The sequence below is a fragment of the Vulpes vulpes genome, chromosome 1 (genome assembly GCF_048418805.1).
Source record: "Vulpes vulpes isolate BD-2025 chromosome 1, VulVul3, whole genome shotgun sequence".
Classification (NCBI taxonomy): domain Eukaryota; kingdom Metazoa; phylum Chordata; class Mammalia; order Carnivora; family Canidae; genus Vulpes; species Vulpes vulpes.
The window spans coordinates 143,504,414-143,525,569 of NC_132780.1; the positions used below are offsets into that span (position 1 = coordinate 143,504,414).

At 41.7% G+C, this 21,156-nt stretch overlaps 1 protein-coding gene across 3 annotated transcripts in view; it reads right to left on the bottom strand.

The window, feature by feature from the left end:
* Positions 1-20,492, bottom strand: part of RCAN2 (regulator of calcineurin 2) — a 261,047-nt gene extending 240,555 nt beyond the window's left edge. The window contains exons 1-2 of one of the 3 annotated variants that reach the window (XM_072733335.1): positions 20,322-20,435; positions 19,350-19,491 (exon numbers count right to left, since the gene is read on the bottom strand). The gene's annotated coding sequence lies outside the window, so the exon portion shown is untranslated. Of the gene's footprint in view, positions 1-19,349; positions 19,492-20,321 lie in introns of all 3 variants that reach the window. The other 2 variants (XM_072733341.1, XM_072733353.1) reach the window with 2 other exon arrangements.
* Between the last annotated feature and the right edge of the window lie 664 nt (positions 20,493-21,156).

Sequence of the window (21,156 nt, forward strand, 5' to 3'; positions counted from 1 at the left end):
CCTGCTTCTCCCTCTGTCTGTGTCTCTGCCTCTCTCTCTCTGTGTCTCTCATGAATAAATAAATAAAATCTTTAAAAAAGAATCTCACAGAGGCAAAGAGAATAGGTTTCAGAAAGGGAAGAATGGTCAAGGGCATTCATGCTATGTACAAGTTGGGTAAGCTAAAGACTAAGAAATAACCTTGATTTCCAGATTAGGGGTTCCATGACCTTTAAAAGGACAGCTACAAAAAAAAGAGGAACAGAAGATAAATTGTACAAGATAAAGGAGTAGCTAGGAAAGGAAAACAGACAGTAGAAGGTACAGAATTTTCTTTCCAGAAATGATTTGCCAAAGCCCCACTCTATCCTTAGAAGAAAGTCAAGGCTTATTTTTCTCTAGGTGATCATATATGTCTTATGGTTTGAATAGTTTTGTTTTGTTTTTTGTAAAGCAGGGAGTTCTTTCAGGCACTGTTGGGGATTTCCAAGGATTTGTTTAGGTGTTTTGTTCAATGGCTGACAAATACCAGATTAAAATGACTTTTCTGTTTCTCTGCATAAGAATCTCCCAGAAGCTTTGGAAATGTTTCCTCTTGGTCCAGGTAAATACCTGAAAATCCTTTATTTCATTGAAGTTGATGTTAGAGCAATCTTCAAAAAATCCCCAGAAATCCTGACAGGTGTCTGGGTTGTTCAGGGTTGAGTAGCATCAAAACCTGCCTAGGAATACAGTCCCATTCTTGACCTTAGCATTTCTCCCTTGGCCCTGGCATCATTAACCCCCAACCAGTTTAGATCTAAAACAGTTCTTTTAACTCTGCTTCACTCCACATTCCAATAGGAAGAGGCCCCATCTGACCATGGAAAGAACATAGTTTGGGCCCACATTTCACCCCCAGGAGCTAGCACATGTCCTAGAGGAAGGTCAGTAACCACTTGGTAATAACTGGTCACCTGGAAATCTAGATGGAGGCGAGATCATTCTGCACATGACTGAAGACTTTTTGGGGGGACTTTTTTAGAACTAATAAGTCAAGAAGAAATCCTGTAACAGCTGCACGTTACTTTCTACTACTTGTATAGAAGTCAGGAGCAAGCATTGACAGGATGTCATAGAAGCATCTCTTGGCCATTTTTCAAAAAATATTCAGTTGAGCATGCTTCTGGTAGTTTATTTTTTTAAGATTTATTTATTTATTCATGAGAGAGAGAGAGAGGCAGAGATAATAGGCAGAGGGAGAAGCAGGCTCCATGCAGGGAGCCTGATACAGGACTCAATCCCAGGACCCTAGGATCACGTCTTCTGGTAGTTTAAAAGTCATATTATGGCAGGCTAATTCCTTGACAGTAAAGATTAGGGCTTATTTTTAACTTCAGGCAGGCAGTGAATTGTTAACTCTATTGAGGTTGGGTGGGGGTGCTTTTTTTTTTTTGGAAGGAGATGAGAGCAGGTTGCTATTCCCACCTTACTTCTCCAGGGTCAATTCACTTGAAGGGAAGTTAAGGATAATTTCCAAGGCTTCACTCCTCTTCAAACAGGCAAAACAACTAAAATTCAAACAGTCTTTACTTATTGCTACTTGATCATTTATTTTGCTATAATCATTTTTCTTCCTTCACTTTGGTTAGTTTCTGAATTACGCAAAAACAGAGTTGTTGAAATGCTATACTCTCCAGCCTCTGATGAGGACTACTGTTTCCGCTCTGGTGCAGAGCAGGATGGCTATTTGATTCCATGAGCTAACACTGAGGGTCAAAAGTTATGTTTATTCATTCAACAAACAAATATTGAGGGTCTACCAGGCCCGATGAACAAAACATAGCAAAATGAACAACCAAGATCTGTGCTGTCATAGCTTTCAGAGTCAAGAGGGGATGTCATTAGTCACCAAAAAGGGTTTTCTTTCTCTTTTACCTTTTCAATGTTAGTCTAACAGGTATTCTCATGGACTTCCTTTTAAAATTTGGAACCCCCCCCCCCCCCCGCCAAAAAAAAATTGCAGATGAGCAAGGTGACACCATTAAGGAGTCAGGATTAGATAATGAGGAAGCACTGGTAGGTGATGCTGAAAATACTAATGTCATCTGTCATCCCCAAACCTATCTTATCCTCCACACAGCCTTATGAGATCACAGGGCAGTTATTACAATTCTCATTTTACAAAGCAGAAAACTCAGACTGAGAGTGGTTAAATGAGACTTGCGCAATGATTCACAGCTAGATTAGCAGAATTGGGACTAGAATGAAGATCTTCGATATCTTGATCTACCATTCTTTCCATCTCACCAAGCCAAAATAAGAAAAAATAAAAATAAATAAAATATATATTATATATATACATACACATATGGCATGCAACTAAAATAAATGACCCATAAAGCTTATGAAAGATTTATTTTGATGATTATGTAGAAAACAACACAGTGAATACTAGTAGTAACATAATCACAATGCTATCAACAGTCACCTTATCAGCTCCAAAATTTCAGTAATATTTCATGAGGGCGTCTTATACGCAAAGCCCTCAGGCAAGGTAGACACAATGGTGAATTACAAAACATGGGAGCAGCCCTTACAGGTTGAAAAGCTCTTAGAGGCGGAAGGTCCTTTAGCTTGAGTTCCTTACCTTACCTTGCTTCTGCACTCAATACACATGTATTGATTGAGTGATCAGTGCAGGCCTCTTTGCCACTGAAGCCATGAAAGTATTAAACAGGAAGAAAGCAAAAGGCAGCCTATAGTTAAGTGTTCAGTAGCATTTCTGCTTCCATAGATCCTCCTTTCTCCCCTCTCCAACTCTAGAACTTAATGTTGCAAACGCTCTATGGGTTCTTAATAGCTTATTTATTAGCATAAAAAGGCAAAACTGGGAAAGCAGGGGCAAAAAGTTTGAGCAGCAGTTGATCCTTTTTAGGATAAAGTTACCGGTGAGCTCTTTAGGGTTCAATCCAAAAAAACAATAAAATTGAGTCCACATCATTTTTGTGTAATACATATAAAAGCTAGTGTTAAACAGTGTTAAAACCACAGATGCTGGGGGCACCTGGGTGGCTCAGGGGTTGAGCATCTGCCTTTAGCTCAACTTGTGATCCAGGGGTCCTGGGATCAAGTTCCACATCAAGCTCACAGTGAGAAGCCTGCTTTTCCCTCTGCCTATTTCTCTGTCTCTCTCTCTCTCTCTCTGTGTCTCTCATGAATAAATAAATAAAATCTTAAAAAACAAAACAAAACAAAACACACAGATGCTGAAGCACCACTGCCTGGCTCTGAATCCCAGTTGAGCCACTGATCAGCTGTATGACTTTGGTGAAGTTACTTAACTTTCTTGGGCCTCAGTTTCTTCATCTATCCAATGTGGACAGAGATATTGTAATGTGTAACAATCAAATGTCATGTTACAAGTCAAAGTCTTAAAACTTTGTACATAATAAAAGGTAGACAGGTGTTACCTAGTAATATAAATATTATCTACTGAAAAGAGATGTGTCAGATAACACACTCAGAACCATGACAAGGCAAAAAAATAAGGTAAAGTTAATGATTCCTATAAAATCAGCGCTGTCCTTTTCTCCCCAAGGTTAGTTGAAGACTTGGCTGGGATTAGGATCCATCCATCTTGCCATCTTTACAATGAAATTACCCTTGCAGAAGGTAGTATGGTTAAAAATAACATTGGAGAAAGGAATGGCCACAGCTCCTACCATTTAATGGCTAGCTCTAAACATATGGAAATGTTTGATGAGCTCTGTGCACAAGCTCTTCCTAATGAGGTCCTGGAAAGCTACTGCATACCTTTATCATTAGAGGTGACCAAGTAAGAATTTCCATAGCTTCTGCCTAAGAAGAGCCCTGCATTAAAAAAAATGACAAATGGCCATTCTCATTAATAAAATGCAGGTTTGATCATCTGTTGCAAAGACAAGAATATACAAAGGATGAAAGAGCTGGCAGGAATTTTGACCGTAAATTTGTCCAACCCCTTCATCGTCATAAACTAGAAAACTGAGGCCAGAGTAGGCAAGGGAAGGCCCCACCTCTCGTGGGGAAATCACAGGTCACCCAGGACAAAAAAGCCCAGCTCTGATTTCCCCACTCGGCACCTTGCAAGGTTCTCCCTGTACCATGCAGGCTGTCAGGGAATAATAACGGATGGTGATTCACAAATACTGATTGGGCACTTCAAGGTGTTTGATACTTTTCTACACATTTTATTAAAGTGGGGAAACCTTATTAAAATGTTAAATAAGAGAAGGACAATAAATTGAACACAGAAAAAAATGCCCTCTCTTTTAAAGGTTCCCCGAAGCTCCCCAAGGTTGGTATTGCTTTTATGCCAGCATTTACTTCCCAGCTTCCCGGACCTCAGCCCACAAGCCATGCTGCATGTCCACTGCTATAAAATTAACCTCTTCTCTCTTTGCATCAGATCTCATTGGCCTCTGTTCCAGTGCTCCAAAAATCTTACCAGGGATTCATCAGAAGCAATACTAAAGAGCTAAGGATAAACACACTGTCATATGTTATCTCCTCTCTGAGTGTCTGCATTTACTAGGGCTTTCCTTTTCTTTACCCAAAAAAGGAACAAATGTAATAATTTTGGACCAAATGAAAGACCTTTCAAACCAGAAGTCTCTTAAATCTCAATATGCTGTCATTATCTTCTCCATTTAGGTGGGGCCAGTGCTACTTCTTAGCTTGCATTCACAAATCTTCATGGTGGTGCTGAGAAAATGATTTATAAACCATGGGTGATAGGCAGACACAACTGTCAAGTTACCGGAGCCAGGACAAGGAGTGACAAAGAATATAAAGGCACCTCGATTGATAGGGCCAGTCAGAGGAGAACCACAGCAAGGGAGAATTTCTTCTAAGGTCAGACCTTAACCTTCCCAGATACGGCTGACAGGTTGAAAGGATACATCAATGCCTCCCTCACCCCTGAAGGCCAGATCCCTGGTGGGATCCACCTGGTGGGTGGAAGAGCATTGTTTTGGAAGTTTTCATAATGTAGTGCAGAGGAATTCAGTTTGCTCAAATCCAAAAAATGTACAGAAGACCTTTTAAACCATTTTTATTGTGACCACAATCCTTAAATACATAAGAACATAAAACTAAGTTCTTACAGTTTCAATTCCTCTAAAACCATTGAACTCCAACTGAATGTCCTAGCCAAATACAAAGGAAATGTTTAAAAAATCCAATTCAAACTAACAACATAGATATGATGTTCAGGTGATGATGTTTCTGCTAAAATAACCCTCCATTCTCACTGTTACTCACAGTAAAAACTCCAACATGGATATTCTGTGGTTCCAAACCAACCTGTCACCCACCTTAAAGTAGACAGGACTCCCCTCCCACATTTCTTCACTCCTCACAAAACTAAACTGTACCGGACTGGTGCTCATACCATCACGTGACTTCACCGAAGGCAAATGACAGCCCCAGTTCATTCTCATAAGCCCATGGCAACTAAAGTAGCATTGGCAGCAACTTGACTGGATATAAAAACATAAATTTAGTCACCAAAATCATATGGCAGTATTATTCATTAATACATGATGATCCAGAAGTGGCTAATATTATTTTGAATTATCAGTGAAATTTAAAAAAAAACCAACATTTAAACATTACCATGTAGAAGTGGTCTTCCCCTCCCCCACGAATGCCTCTATGGACCCCATTTTGACAAGGAGTGATGGGCTGTAGAGGCAGAAGGGCCACTGGTGAATCCCTGGCTCTACCACTTGTTGACCTGCGAGCCCTTATGCAAGACACTCGACTTGCCTGAGCCTCAGTTCCCTCATCTAAATAAAATAGGGATAAAAATAGAGCCTATCTCACAGGGTTCTGAAGAGACTACGTGTGATAATACGTGGAAAGTGCTCAGCCCAATGCCTACTGCCTACCAGGTACTCAATAGCCACAAGTATTTGTTTAGTCACACATTCTCGCCTCACAGTGCGGGGGGAGAACACACTGTCTCACCCCAACAAAAGCATTTCAAAATGATCTGAGTTCAGACACCACCACCAGTCATATATACTTGTGTTCTAGAACATAAGGGGCGTGTACTAGATCACTTTCTGAGAAGAGGCCTTTTGACACACAGAGTAAGAGGAGACAGACTCATCTTTGGAGTTCCTTATTTTTATGGTTAGCAATTATGTGAGGAGAACAAAGGCTTTAAAGACACTGAAAGGTGTTGGAATCATTAATCTTGTGTTTCTGAATTATTTAGTATGGATTTAATGATCAGTTCCTTTTACCACTGAATGGAGCACCCACCTCACACAGGCCATGGTGAGGAGTATAGCGAGGCCGGGGCGGGGGTAGGGGTGCCGGATGGTCACAGCAGGAATGAGTAGAGGCAGTTCACCCTCAGGGTGCTTAGTGTCCAGAGGATGTAGGTAAACAAGAAAATTTAAAGTGTCCTGGACTCTAACTTCACTACAAGGACTGTGTTCTAGCTTTGATACCCTCGTGGCTAGCACGGACTTGGTGCATAGTGGGTGTGAGTGAATAAATGAATACATGAGTGAATGATGAATGATGAATGAATATGTAAGTGAATGAGATATAAAGATTAGCCCATGTATGTATCATAAATACAGGTTCAAAAAAAGAGTGGCTCTTTTGAAGGCTCAGAGCTTGAGGAAATCTGGAAAAGATGGAACTTGAAAGAAGACAGAATTTTAAGAAGCAGAAACAGGAGAATGGCCACCTATAATTTTATACAGTTTGCAATGTGCTCTAAATTAGTTCTCATTAGTAAGACAGCTCTTACCCCAATGATTATTACATGTAGCATTTCTACAACATTCTATATCTGCAAATTGTATGCAACTGCTTCTTAGTTTGTTATTTATTATAAGGACTTTTGATTTATTTATAAACGACTTAGTGGTTCATTATTTATTAGAATAGGAAACTGAACAAATAATATCTGGTCTCTAGCAGCCCTGTCTCAATGATTACTATTGGTCCCCTAGGATTCACTAATAAGTAGCCATAAAAAAGTCAATTTGTAATTAGGAAAAGGAATGTGCATATTTGGCAGCATTCACATTGACATGATTGACAGCAAACAAGACTGCCATAAGCTCTGCAACATAAGAGGAATAACCTCATAATGGTATTATATATTAAAAAATAAGCCACCACAAACCCTAGAATAAGAAAAGAGGTATATGAATGGCTTAAGCACTAATAGGATACTATAAAGGCTGCATACAAATATCTCATAGTAGAAACCCAAAAGCAAAAAGAGACATAATTTTAGAAAATCTCTCAAAGGACTGGCCTGATCAAAAAAGAATAATTAAAACTGAATTTAAAAAATCTGGCAAAGAAAACGACTGTCTCAGGAAGGATCTGTCACTAAACTAGATAATGACCCATTTCTACTAGATGTTTTTAAATTTAGATGATTTCAAATGACTACAAGATTCTTTTCTCATATATTAAAAAAAATTCTTCATCTAAGTGTTTATATTCTACTCTTGGAACATCACTTTTTTTTTTTTTTTTTTGCAGGAAGAAGATTATCTGTATCTTTACTTATTTGTTTAGTCACTCTTTTGGAAGGAAGAGTATTATTATAGCTTTTCAAAGCCTTAGGAACACAAAAATGAGTAGTCCTGAGAAGAAGAATGGGGGTAACAGATTCTAAAGGGAAAGTCTGCACAAAGTCAGAGGAAGGACTCCGTCATGATCTAGAATCACGCTTCTACAAATGGAAGAACTCAAAGAGAGCTCACGGTCTATGGGGGGTGGGGTAGAGTGAGTGCTGCTGGGATCTCTTGGGAAATCTACATCAGCCTCCCAGATACACGGGAATCAGCAGCCCCCAAATACCAGCTGGTGAATGTCTCTAATCTTTATTATTCTTTGGATCTTCTTTCCTAAAAGATATGCCCTTGAAATTTATACTGTCATAAAAATACCTAGGATTGGTTTTCATGAATATCCATTAACGTACTTCTAATTTTGTTCAGATAAAATAACCTTCTCATAGTACCACACCTTGGCTTGAGCTGTAAGACAATAGCCAGGTATGGCCGTGACAGCATGGTGACAGTTGGGCCAAGAAGTAGAGGTTCTATTCAAGGTGAGAAGAAATGCTGAAAGCATGGTATATAACTGGGCCTTCTCACCCAACACAAGAGCCTTTGCAATAAGTAGAGTCATATGAAAGATTTTTAAACAGCAATTTGAAAGAATAAAACTAGAAGCCTCATGAGGAGCCACTACGATTGGAGATTTCCACATTCAGAGACCCTTCAGGCCATTTCATGAATAAGAGGGTCATCCCTACAGCACCTGCCTTGTGGCCTATAGGAGCTATTTAGGTTAATACAAAGAAGCATGAAAAAGCAGAGCACCACACAGGCAAAACCATGCATCTGGGTTTTCCCACATGATCACTGTGGGCTGTCCTATGTCTCATGTCAGTTATTAAAAATTTCACTAATACACAATTGAACCTATGTAGAGTCATGCTCTACAGTTTCTGGTTTAATAGTCTGAACAGTTTTCACACAGCCTGAAGAAAGGCTTGAATCAGAGTAATCTGCATCTAGGGGAGGTGAGGCAAGGTGTCCAGGTTTACCATCTATCTCACCTCCATCTGGAGACAGTCTTTCCAAATGGGTCTGCACACAGGTGAGGGCCATGCAAATCTCCCTGGCCCTCCAGAATGACACCAGCCCTGCAAGTGTAGTTGCAGAGCAAAATGAGGAATCCCTTCTCCCCACCCATGATATTGCAGGAGGCAGAAACCAAAAGCAACATCCAAGACTGAAACAAGAATCCCCTTGGGTTGTTCATGAACTGTGGTGCTTGAACAAGGTCAGAAGGTACGCCTTGAAAATCTGCCCGAGCGAGTATTTCAATTCAGAGCTTCATCTAAATGTCACCTTGTCAAATTTTGAAGTTTAATGCTAAACAACAGCTGTGTGTGGCACAGAAATCACCAAGAGACAGAAAAATAAGAAAATAAAGGATACCAAATAAACACATTAATGATAGATCAGTTGCTGAATATCTTGCCTGACCAAAATTTAACCTTTTTATAAATGGTTGTTTGTACATCATAAAAGATCAAATGAATATCATTAATGCAACACAGCAGGAAAAAAATCAACATATTCATGAATTAATACTTTGCTTCCACTTGTCGTGTCAAAGCTGAGACTCTGCTCTTGAGCATATAAATTTTTGTTTGAACTACCATTAATTTATCTGAATTCACTATCCTCTATTTCAAAATTCATATGATACCTGTAATCAAATAAATAATTTCTTTCTGAACAAATTATTAAACCTCAAGAGATAAGTATAAATTGTACTCTGATTTGTCCTGGCGAGACCCATTACTAGACTTTTATCTTTAATGGCTACAGAGGCCAAAATAAAAAATAAATTATATTCATTTAGCCTATCTTACAGAAAATTTCATGGGGGAAAATGATACATATTAGCTGTTTATCTCAACAAATTGGTCAATATCATCAACCTGGTCGATAACAGCCTGATAGCAAATGCAGAGGCCCTTTTTGAAAGATTACTCTGATTAATCACCAAGTTAAAATTCTAGAATAATAACCATTCAAGTGATTTTTAAGAACATTCCAAATGAAAGCCTTAGTCATTTGTACAAATGCAGTTTACTCTGCATTGTGTTCCACTTCATGAAAGATAAAAATACATACCTGACTGAAGCTTTGCCCAGAAGGCCCTGCCAATAGGGGAAGGGGAACCAGTCAAACCCAACTCAAGAAAATGAAGAGGCAAACTTGCTGTTGATATTTTTCAGGATTTAAAGGCAAACTGAACCAGTTCTCCCTCAAACGGAGGTTGCTAATTCTGCTTAGTTTAAGTCAGCTTTAGTAGCTCAACAGGCTGCAATGACAGCTGTCAGTGTTCTAGCCCCACACCACCCATGTCAAATGCCAAGCCCCTGGTAACAGGACCACCAGCAGAAAAGTGAAGCCACTATAGTTAACTCTCCTATAAACACTTATACAGGTATAATCTACTAGCTCCCCACCCACACATTCTCCACTCCCACACAAAAAGCCCAGCCTCCCTACACCAATTGTTAAGCTGCTACATTTCCAGAGTAAAGGTTATCTCTGGAAAGTACTAATAGCAGCCACCCATTACTTCTACCCAAAAGAGTGCTTACAAGCAGGACAGGGGTGAGCCCTACCTTCTAATGCACTGCTTATGGGAATGTTAATTACTACAACCTCTTGGAAAAACAAAGGCAATGTCAACATATTGGGAAAGATTAAAGAAGGTTCATCTATTTGAGTTAAAGTAATTTGATACTTTGGTCGATTAGGAATCATCTAAATGTCCAACTATAGGAGGGAAGGTAAATGGATTTGGTAAAATCATACAAGGGAATACTATGCAGACACTGAAAGCAATGTTCACAAAGGCTGTTGACTTCACATGAAAAGTTACTTAATGTTTGGTGAAATGCACAGAGGGCAAAATTCTAAACACAGTACGATCCCAATTCTATATTGGGAATGCATATAAAAAGTCTGAAAGGACATACAACAAAATGTTAATAGTAATTATCATTTGCTCGTGGTAGTACATGTGATTTTCATTTTCTCTTTTTATATCATTCTGTTTTAATTTTTTTTTGAATTTTATAGAAAGCACATAAGTCCAAGAAAAAGAAACCATTAAAAAACAGGCCAGAGGGTCTCTAGTTTTCCGGCTAGGTAGACAGACCTCACCAGACACTGGGGAATATTTCTAGCCTTCTTAAGCAGATTCCATGTCCCACCTGTTGCTTACACTTAAACCCTGGTGATGATTCCTTGTACATCATGGCTATGTCTTTCTCGACCTTGGCTTTGACTTTCAGCCTTCTCTGTTTATACTAAAATATCCCTCTAGCAGTTATGTCTTGTCTGTAAATCATGTTCTCCACTCCCTCCCCTTTACCAGCAGGACCCACTTCTGTGGTCTGGTCAGCCTCCTCCTGCCCCAGTCTAGTCAAGTCTTGGTTGACAACAAGTAAGTTACCCTTGAAACAAAGAGGCATCATAAACAAACTACCAATAAAAAGGGCAAGGAAATAGTTTTCTTAATGCATTCTATAAAAGCATTTTATACACAGTAGACCTCCTTCTCCAAACAGAACTGGAGCTATACCAGGCCCAACTATGATCTCTTGGGAGGTCCCCACTGTGGCAATCATCCTTAACACCTGTGCAGGGCATTGCATTTTTTGGTGCACATTCACAGGCTCACAGCATTTCATCCTCATCACTCTGTTCGTTGGGAAGATCAAGTATTCTTTTCCTAATTTTGTAGAGATAAGAAAACTGCAATCAGAGAATGTGCTTGTTCCTCCTAATCCTCAGGGTGCACTCACGTGTTAATAGTGATGATAATAACCACATGGTGAAGTTGTTGTAAGGATTAAATGAGCAGTGTCTGAAACAAGGGGAGCATTCAACAAATGCCAGCTCCTATGACTGTTAGGTCAATGGGAAGCTCAAGGTTACATAGCTGGGATGTGACAGCGCCAGGATGAGAATCCAGGCCTTTTCATGCCAAGTTTATGCTTTTTCTACTTTATCCTCAGCACTGTAAGAGGAGTATTAGGGAATGGCCCATGCCCTCAAAGAACTTATAATATTTTGTAGCAATCAATACATGAAACAACCAAGCAGTTATTCCCACAGAGAACTAAGACAACAGTAATAAAAACTAGGATACAGCTCTCAAAGAATTATGCAATTATTTTGTCCAACAGCAACTGTTACTGTTACGATATCTTCTTATGCACACATTCCAAAGCTTAGAAAACCCAAGTTTCATCCTTGTTTCAAAGTGAGTTGTGTATGGAGGGAATCAGATATGAAAATAAGTCCCTTTCCATACTAATAATAGAAAATATTTTCTGTGGGCACTCAGAACTTCAGGAAGTTTGAGCTATTTTTGGAAACTTCTCTTTAGCTTCCAGAAAGTACCATTCATGATCGTACACTTTTTAAAAGGGAGTTAAAAACAGCTTTGGTTGAGCTTAAGGCTGCTTCTTAAAAAAAAAAAAATCTTCAACTTGATTAATTAAATTAACCTATAACATATGACACCTGGCAGCTGGTAACACAGGAGAAAAGACACAAGGACAGTGAACATTTTAAAGGCAAAGGCAGCATGCATACAGAGCAGGAAGTCATTCTGTCGATGTATATTTGATACCATAAAAATAATCCCATGATAATGGGATCCAGAATTTCCAACCATAGACATATTATTTCTTTACAATAATCCTGGCCTATTTGTGACATGACAAAAGAAGAGCCAAAAACTTTGTGTTATGGAATGTTGAAGCTTCTTTATATGTAAGAGAGTAATTTCCTAATGGATACTTTGAGATTCACATCTTGGAAGGTTTTTAATGTGCCACATGTTTTTATATTCCCAATATATACTACTTTCTAAGATAGAAAAATGATACTTATTAAGGGGTGGCCCTTAGCAAAACTATGAAGTCGGAGAAGGATTTCTTAAGAAACACTCTACTTAGGATCCCTGGGTGGCGCAGCGGTTTAGCGCCTGCCTTTGGCCCAGGGTGCGATCCTGGACACCTGGGATCGAATCCCACGTCGGGCTCCCGGTGCATGGAGCCTGCTTCTCCCTCTGCCTATGTCTCTGCCTCTCCCTCTCTCTGTGTGTGTGACTATCATAAATAAATAAAAATTAAAAAAAAAAAAAAGAAACACTCTACCTACCTTTACTGAATGTCTGTTCCCCTGGGAGTGAGGGGTGAAAATTCTCACTTACTGAGTCCCTTCAATGAGGCACTCGGGTATGCAGTGCCTGCTTTATGTTATCTGTGTCAATCCTTACAACAGCCTTGCAACACATACGAGTCCCCCCAATTATTCAGAGATGAAGAAACTAAGTCTCATAGAATTTACGTAACACATCTAAAATAAAGAAGCTGATCAGTGACTACAGAGAGTCCTCCACTTGGTGCTCATTCAGGTTGCCCCCTGTTGAACTGGGCTCTCCCAACATCAATACCCATTAGTACCTACACTATAAACCAGTTCACATCAAACTATTAAGGACAGGCCATCATTTGAGTTAGTCTTCTTCATTTTTAAAATTTTTTAAAGATTTATTTGTTTTAGAGAGAGAGGGAGCACAAGCAGGGGAAAGGCAGAAAGAGAGAGAGAGAGAAAGAGAGGGAGAGAATCTCCAGCAGGCTCCATACCCAGCACTGTTGGTGGAAGACAGCATGGTGGCTCCTCAAAACATTAAAAAGAGAAATAGTATATGATTCAGTAATTCCACTACTGGGTATTTACCCAAAGGAAACAAGAACAGTAATTCAAAAGGATATATGCACCCCTATATTTACTGCAGCATTGTTTACAATAGCCAAGATAGGGGAAGCAGCCCAAGTGTCCATCCATAGATGAACTGATAAAGAAGAGGTACCATATGTGTGTGTGTTATACATATCTATAACTCAGCCATAAAAAAGAATGAGATCTTGCCATTTGCAACAACATGGATGAATCTAAAGGGTGTTAAACTGAGTGAAATATGTCAATCAGAGAAAAACAAACACCATATGATTTCATTCCTATGTGGAATTTAAGGAACAAAACAAACAAAAGACAAAAATCAGACTCTTAAATACAGAGAACAAACATGGTTGCCAGAGGGGTGGTAGTTGGGGGGTGAGTGAAATAGATAAAGGGGATTATACTTATCCATGAGCATTGAGTAATGTATAGAACTGCTGAATCATTATATTGTTAAAAAGAAGGAGGGGGAGGAGGTGAAAGGAAGAAGAGGTAGTAGTGGTAGCAGTAGTAATAGTACTCCTATTCTAAAAGTGACCAGGTAGGGGGCACCTGGGTGGCTCAGTCGGTTGGGCATCCAATTCTTGATTTTAGCTCGGGTCATGATCTCAGGATGGTGAGACTGAGCCCCTCAATGGGCTCTGCACTGTGCACGGAATGTGCTTAAGATCCTCTTTCTACTTCCCTCTTCCCCTTCCCCCCTTGTACTCTCACTCCCTCTCTCTCTCTCTCAATCTAAAAAAAAAAAAAAAAAAAAAAAAAAATTAAAACAAGAATAAAATAAAAGTGATCAGAGAGGCATAATTTTAACCTAAATCAGTGGCTCTATAGTAAATTTGAGACACAGTGGCAGGACTTCAAAATGTCGAGACTCGAGAGATCATCTAGTCAACCTCTTCTCCCATTACTATACAGATTTAAAACAACTGAAGCCTAAGAAGGGCTGTGACTTTGCAGACCTCACACAACAAATCAGGTGTAGAGCCCAGATGAGAGCCAGGATTCTGACTCAGGGCTGTTCTCTTTTACGGCAGCAGCCACAAATATTCAAACATAGGGTACAAAAATACATTCCAGACTTGAAGGACTTATTCCAATGTATTAATTCACACTGGTGATTCAGAGTGCTGGTCAGGCCCAAGTGCACCTCTTATTAATTGTGTGGCCTAGATAAGGTACCCTCTCTTTGCCTTGGGTTTCTGGTCAATTATATGAGAATAACAATAGTGTTTGCCTCATTCGGTTACTGCGTGGGTCAAATGTGATAACTCATAGAGCTCTAACCTCTTTGTGCTCAACATAAACAATGAATGAATGTTACATTATTATTATCACTGAAATTATTTTTACTGTTATTACTACTACTACTAGCTCAGATAAATGACAGTTCATACATTCACTTTTGGGGAAAGAGTAGAAATAATTTCCTGCTCGCAAATTCATCTCCATCTTCTCTAAAGGCAGCCCTAACAGCCTCAGGAATGAAGGTAAGACAAGTAGGTTAGCACCAGAAACAAAGAAATTACCTTTGAAAAGTGCCTAGTGAGCATTTTCACATGATGTTTAAAGTAAAAATTCCCATTTTTCTCAAATCTACTCTTTCTCGGTTACTGCCCTTTTCCCTCATTGTACTGAGATATAATTAATATGTAATACTGTATTTGTTTCAGGTGCATATCATAATGATTTTGTATTTATATATATTGCAAAGTGACTGCCACAATAAGTTTAGTAAATATCCATCACCTCACATATTTACATGTTTTTTATTCCTTATGATGACAACTTTTAAGATTTACTTTCTAGGCACCTTTCAAATATATAGTACACAGTTATTTTTTTTATAGTACACAGTTATTAACTATAATCACCATGATATACATTACATCTTCAGGGCTTATTTCTCTTGTAACTAGAATTTTAACCCCCTTCACCCATTCCCCCCACCTCCCATCCCCCACTTCCTGGCAACCAAAAATCTGTTCCCTGTATCTATGAGCTTGTTTTTTTTTTTATTCCACATATAAGTGAGATCATGCAATACTTATCGTTCTCTGTCCGACTTACTGACTTAGCATAATACCCCCAAAGTCCATCCATGTTGTTGCAAATGACAGTACTTTCCTCTTTGTGTGGCTGAAGAGTATTCTATTCTATACATCTGTATCTATATCTATTTTATCTTATAGTTTTTTATCCACTCATTCATCTGTGTACACTTGTGTTGCCTCCAGGTCTTGGTTATTATAAATAATGCTGCAATGAACACAGGGTGGAGATATTCTCTCAAGATAGTGATTTTGTTTCCTCCTGATAAATTTCCAGAAGTGGGATTTCTGGACCTTGTAATAGTTCCACTTTTAATTCTTTAGGACTTCCATGCTGTTCTCTGTAACAGCCACACCAATTTATCTCCCCACTAACAGTGTACAGGGATTTACCTTTTCCCACATCCCTGCCAATACTGTCTCTTTTTTGTTTTGATAATAGCCATTCTAATAGGTGTCAGGTGATTTCTCACTATGGTTTTGATTTCCACTTCTCTGATGGTTAGTGATGTTGAGCACTTTTGCACGTACTCATTGGCCATGTGTATGTCTTCTTTGAAAAAAATGTCTCTTCAGATCCTCTGTCCATTTTTTAAAATTGGACTATTTGGAGTTTTAGCTATTGATTTATATGTATTCTTTATATACTTTGGATATAGCCCTTACCAGATAAATGATTTGTTAATAGCTCCCACTCGATGGGTTGCATTTTATTTTGTTGATGGTTTCCTTTGTTGTAAAGAAGCTTTCAGTTTGATGTAGCCCATTTGTTTATTTTTGCTTTTGATTTCTTTGCTTTTGTTGAAAGATCCAAGAAATCCTTGCCAAGACCAATGTCAAGGAGATTACCCCCATGCTTTCTAAAATAAATTTCATGGCTTCAAATCTTACATTCACGTCTTTCATCCATTTTTGTTTGTTTGTTTTTTAAAATTGTGTTTCAGGTAAGCTTGCTTGCTTATTTATTTATTTATTTATTTATTTATTTATTTATTTATTATTAATGAGAGATACAGAGAGAGAGAGAGAGGCAGAGACACAGGCAGAGGGAGAAGCAGGCTCCATGCAGGGAGCCTGACGTGGGACTCGATTCCGGGTCTCCAGGATCAGGCCCTGGGCTGAAGGCAGGCGCTAAACCACTGAGCCACCGGGGCTGCCCCTTTCATCCATTTTGAATTAATTTTTGCATATAGTATAAGGACAGTGGTCTAGTTTTATTCTTTTGTATGTGGCTGTCAAGTTTTCCCAACACCATTATTGAAGAGACTATCCTTTTCTCACTGTATATTCTTCCTTTGTCATAAAATAATTGACCATATATGTGGGTTTATTTTGGGATTCTCTATTCTGTTCGATTGATTCACGTATTTGTTTTTATGCCATGTTGTTTTAGTTACCATGATTTTGTAACATAGTTTAAAATCAGAAAGTGTGATATCTCCTGCTTTTTCTTCTTTCTTGAGATTGCTTTGGCTATTTCGGGTCTCTGTGAGTCCATACAAATTTAGGATTATTTGTTTTATTTCTGTGAAAAATGCCATTGTTATTTTGATAAGGACTGCGTCGACTCCATAGATTGAGTAGTATGGACTTTTTTTTTTTTTTTTTTAGACATAGAGAGAGAGGCAGAGACACAGGCAGAGGGAGAAGCAGGCTCCATGCCGGGAGCCCAACGCGGGACTCGATCCCGGGACTCCAGGATCAGGTCCTGGGCTGAAGGCAGGCTCTAAACCACTGAGCCACTCAGGGATCCCCAAGTAGTATGGACTTTTTAACAATATTAATTCTTCCCATCCATGTGCATAGAATCTCTCTCCATTTATTTGTGTCTTCTTCAATTTCTCTCATCAAGGTAATAGTTTTCAGTGTACAAGTCTTTCATCTCCCTGGTTAAATTTATTCCTAGGTATTTTATTCTTTTTGATATAATTATAAATGGGATTGTTTCTTTACTTTATCTTTCTGATAGTTCATTATTAGTGTATAGAAATTCAATTTATTTTTGTATATTGATTTTATATTCTGCAGCTTTACTGAATTTATTAGTAACAGTTTTTTAGTGCAGTCTTTAGAGTTTTCTATATACATGTCATCTGCAAATACAGACATTTTTACTCCTTCCTTTCTTATTTAGTACCTTTCATTTATTTATTTTTCTGGCCTAAATGCTCTGTATTTAAGACTTTCAGAACTATGTGGCAAGAGTGAGCATCCTTGTCTTGCTCCTGATCTTAGAGGAAAAGATTTCAGTTAAAATTCTCAAATCTACCTTTCTCAAATCTAATCTTTCTCATTTAATTCCTAACCCAGTTAAAAACCTGAACATCCGGGATCCCTGGGTGGCGCAGCGGTTTGGCGCCTGCCTTTGGCCCAGGGCGCGATCCTGGAGACCCGGGATCGAATCCCACATCAGGCTCCCGGCGCATGGAGCCTGCTTCTCCCTCTGCCTGTGTCTCTGCCTCTCTCTTTCTCTCTGTATGACTATCATAAATAAATAAAATTTAAAACCTGAACATCCATCTAAACATCAAGTCCTTCCACACCACTACCCACTTGGTGACCCTGTGCCATTGATTCTCCCTCTGAAATGTCTCTCTGAGGATGTCTCTTCTCTTTCTGCAATTTACCTGGTTGAGGCATAACTAATTTTATTTATTTATTTATTTATTTATTTACTGACTGACTTACTTATTTTGCTTGGATCACTCCAGTGGTCTAAAAATCTCAGCTCCTTCCCCTTTGCAACACCATCTATCTAACTTATCATCTCCAAAGTCACTTTTGCAAAATACGAATTAGATTAAATCGTCCCTCCCATAAAGACTGTATAATTTCTCCTCTTTAGCAGGATATATTCACATCCGAGGCTCACTGAAAGAACCCTTTGCTCAACTTCTCCTGCCACCCCGTCACTTCAGAGTACCCAAATCTTTTTTCAACACGAACTTTCTTTCAATGTGGAACACCTACCTAGCCCCTTCTCTAGAAAACTGCAACTACTGGCATGCAGTATTTTCTGCAAGCACAATATTTTCTGCAAGCTCTTCCAGAGTCCCTCCACCCTTCCCTCTGGGCTTCCAATGAAGTTGTTCCTATCTGCACTTAACCATTCACCATGTGGACCACTATTACTTATTTTCTTATCCTTCTTTTCTGCTAAATTGATTTCTGAAAGATACGGGCCTCATTCTTTTATCCTCCGTCACAGGACCTACATAAGGCACACTACGTGCATAACAAAGAACTGCTGAATCAACTGAGTGGATGGTAGTAAAAGGAATAATAAAATGAGACCTCGGTGACTATCAAAGCTGATCTCAATTAAAGCCAGTTTCTGTAACATATATAAGTAACTGCAAATGATTACGTAAGTAGTTTTCAAAAGAGTGTGATATGAACTTGCAAATGGCCAAGCTCTCAAGTTCCCACTTAACGCTTGTTAAATGTTCATCAATGCAGAGACCGCCACATCCTCCCAGAGTTAGTTGGGTTCTGCAGGACCTGCATTCTGAAAGCTCCTGCAATCCTGCAGCTTTATGGAGGACACTTCTCCCTCACAAAATTCTGCGGACTGGATTCAGGTAGTAGATGCTCAATAAACACTGATTTGATTTGCAGTGAATTTGAAAGCAAAGTGCAACTCACATTTTAGACTAATTCAATGCAACGACTGATTGTACTTAAGATAATAGCTCTAAGGCTAAAGAAAATCAATGGGGAGACTGAAAAGCAGCCAAATGCTCACTCCTCTGCCTTGTTCCACAGTCAATGCTGACCTGTGTCTTGATCCTTTCCAGCTTCTAAGCTTTTTGGACCTCACTGTTTCCCCCAGAATGGAGGGAGCCAGTTAGCAAGTGTTGCCCTGTACCTGCGATATATTTGCCCTGTGTTTTGATGTTGATGTAATACGTGAGAAAGGTGAGTGGCATTTTTTTTTTTTAAACGCCCTACTTTTCCTAAAGCCTACCCTCCGTGCGAGAGGCGAAGTGGGATTCTAGCTGAAGGCAGGCAGAAGTGTGGACTGGAATGCTGTAGCATTTTTTCACCTTCAGCTGTGGGCCTGTATGGTAAAGGGAGTCCAGAAACTTTTGTTTCCACTAAAATGATATCTAAAACAAAACAAACAAAACACAAAAGCTCTAAATTCGGCAGCAAACTCTAAATTCGATGTCTACTGAACACTTGTAGTCCAATGTAGGAAACAGGAAAGTCTCAAAACATGCCCTGTGCTATAATTCATTCTGGGATAAGAAAAAGACAGCAGGGCCCCGGAGAATAAATCATTAACTAAAAGTCAAACCGAGACACCCTGGAAACCGGGGAGGCCACAGGCGGCGGATCCGCCTGTTCCCTCTGGTGACTCTAGAGCGAAGCATCCCACAGGCGGACGAACTCGGCGCACTGCACTCGCGTCTACTTCACTTTTCAAACTTGAAGTTATTTTTAGATGACCCATGCCCGCTAATCCCAGGCAGGACAATTCCCGGCCCGCTGCGCCTCAAAGTACCTTCCTTCTCCCCGGCACTTTTTTTTTTCTTTTTTGGGGGGGGGTAAGCACTGGGAAAGGAGCCTCCCGGTCTCCTCCTCCTTTCTCAGCGTGTGGTCCACCTTCCCCGTCTGCACACCTCGGCCGGGGGCTCGGCGTCATCCCCGCTGCTCTACTTATGCACCTGCTGCTGCCGCCGCTGGGCAGGCGCGCCCTGGGGCCACCGGGAGCGGGGCAGGGGCAGTCGGGGACCCGCGCCCTCTAGAGGGGGGTCAGGAGAGCCGGCGGCCGCAGCGCCCCCGCCCCCCGCCCCCCGCCCCCCGCGGCCCGCAACCCCACCGCGCGCCCCGCCGCCCCCGCCGCCCCCGCCGCCCCCCGCCGCCCGGGCGCCGCGCGCAGCCCCGACCCGACCCGGCGCAGGGGCGAGCGGGCCAGCGCGGTTACATAACCGACCTGCGGGGCGTCCGCGATGCGCCGGCGGAGGCTGAGGCGGCGGCTGCGGTCCGCGGGGCCGGCGACTGCGGCTCACCTGCCCGCCCGGCGAGCGCGTGGGGGGGCGCGGGCCCGCGGGCCTGGGCGTGGGGCCGTGCGCGGCGCGCCCCGCCTCCGGGCGCCGAGGTCCGCGTGCGCCGGGCTCTCCGCCTCCCGCCCGCTCCTCCCCGCAGCCTCGGCCGCCGTCAGCCGGGACAAAGCGGCTCCGGGGAGGGGCCGCGCCGGCGGCTCGCGCCGGAGCCAGCGAGATGGGCGCGCCCCCAGCTCCGACTCATCGGGCCAACCTCCAATCAGACCCCAGGAAGCCAAAGCCCCTGAGCGGCCTCCTCCCCCCCTCCCCCCTCCCCTCCCCGTGACCCGGCGCCCGGCCCGCGCCCGCGCCCGCCCTGCCCTCGGCGCCCCCGCCCCGCTTTCCCCTCGGGGTGCGCAGCAAGCGGAGAGGCCCCTCCGGACCGCGGTGCTCAGGAGTCCCGGCCTCGCGGGGAGGGCCCGGGGGTCGGAGGGCGCGGGGGCTGCCTGCGCGGCTCGGCCCAGAGGACACCGGCGGGGAAGCGAACTGTGCAGGGCGGGGGCGGGGGCGGGGGGCCCGGGAGAGAGACTCCTCGGACGCGCAGGCCCACCCCCGCCCCGGTGCGGCCGAGGACAGGGCGGGAACCCCGCGGGGCGTGCGGCGTCTGCGCGGGGGGCGCGGCGCCCTCTGGCTGCGGACCTGCGCGCGCCCCGCCCACGCGCCGAAGGTGCCCGACCCGGGCCGGGGCCGGGGCTGCGAGGCTCGGGCCGTGCGAGAGCCGGTGCC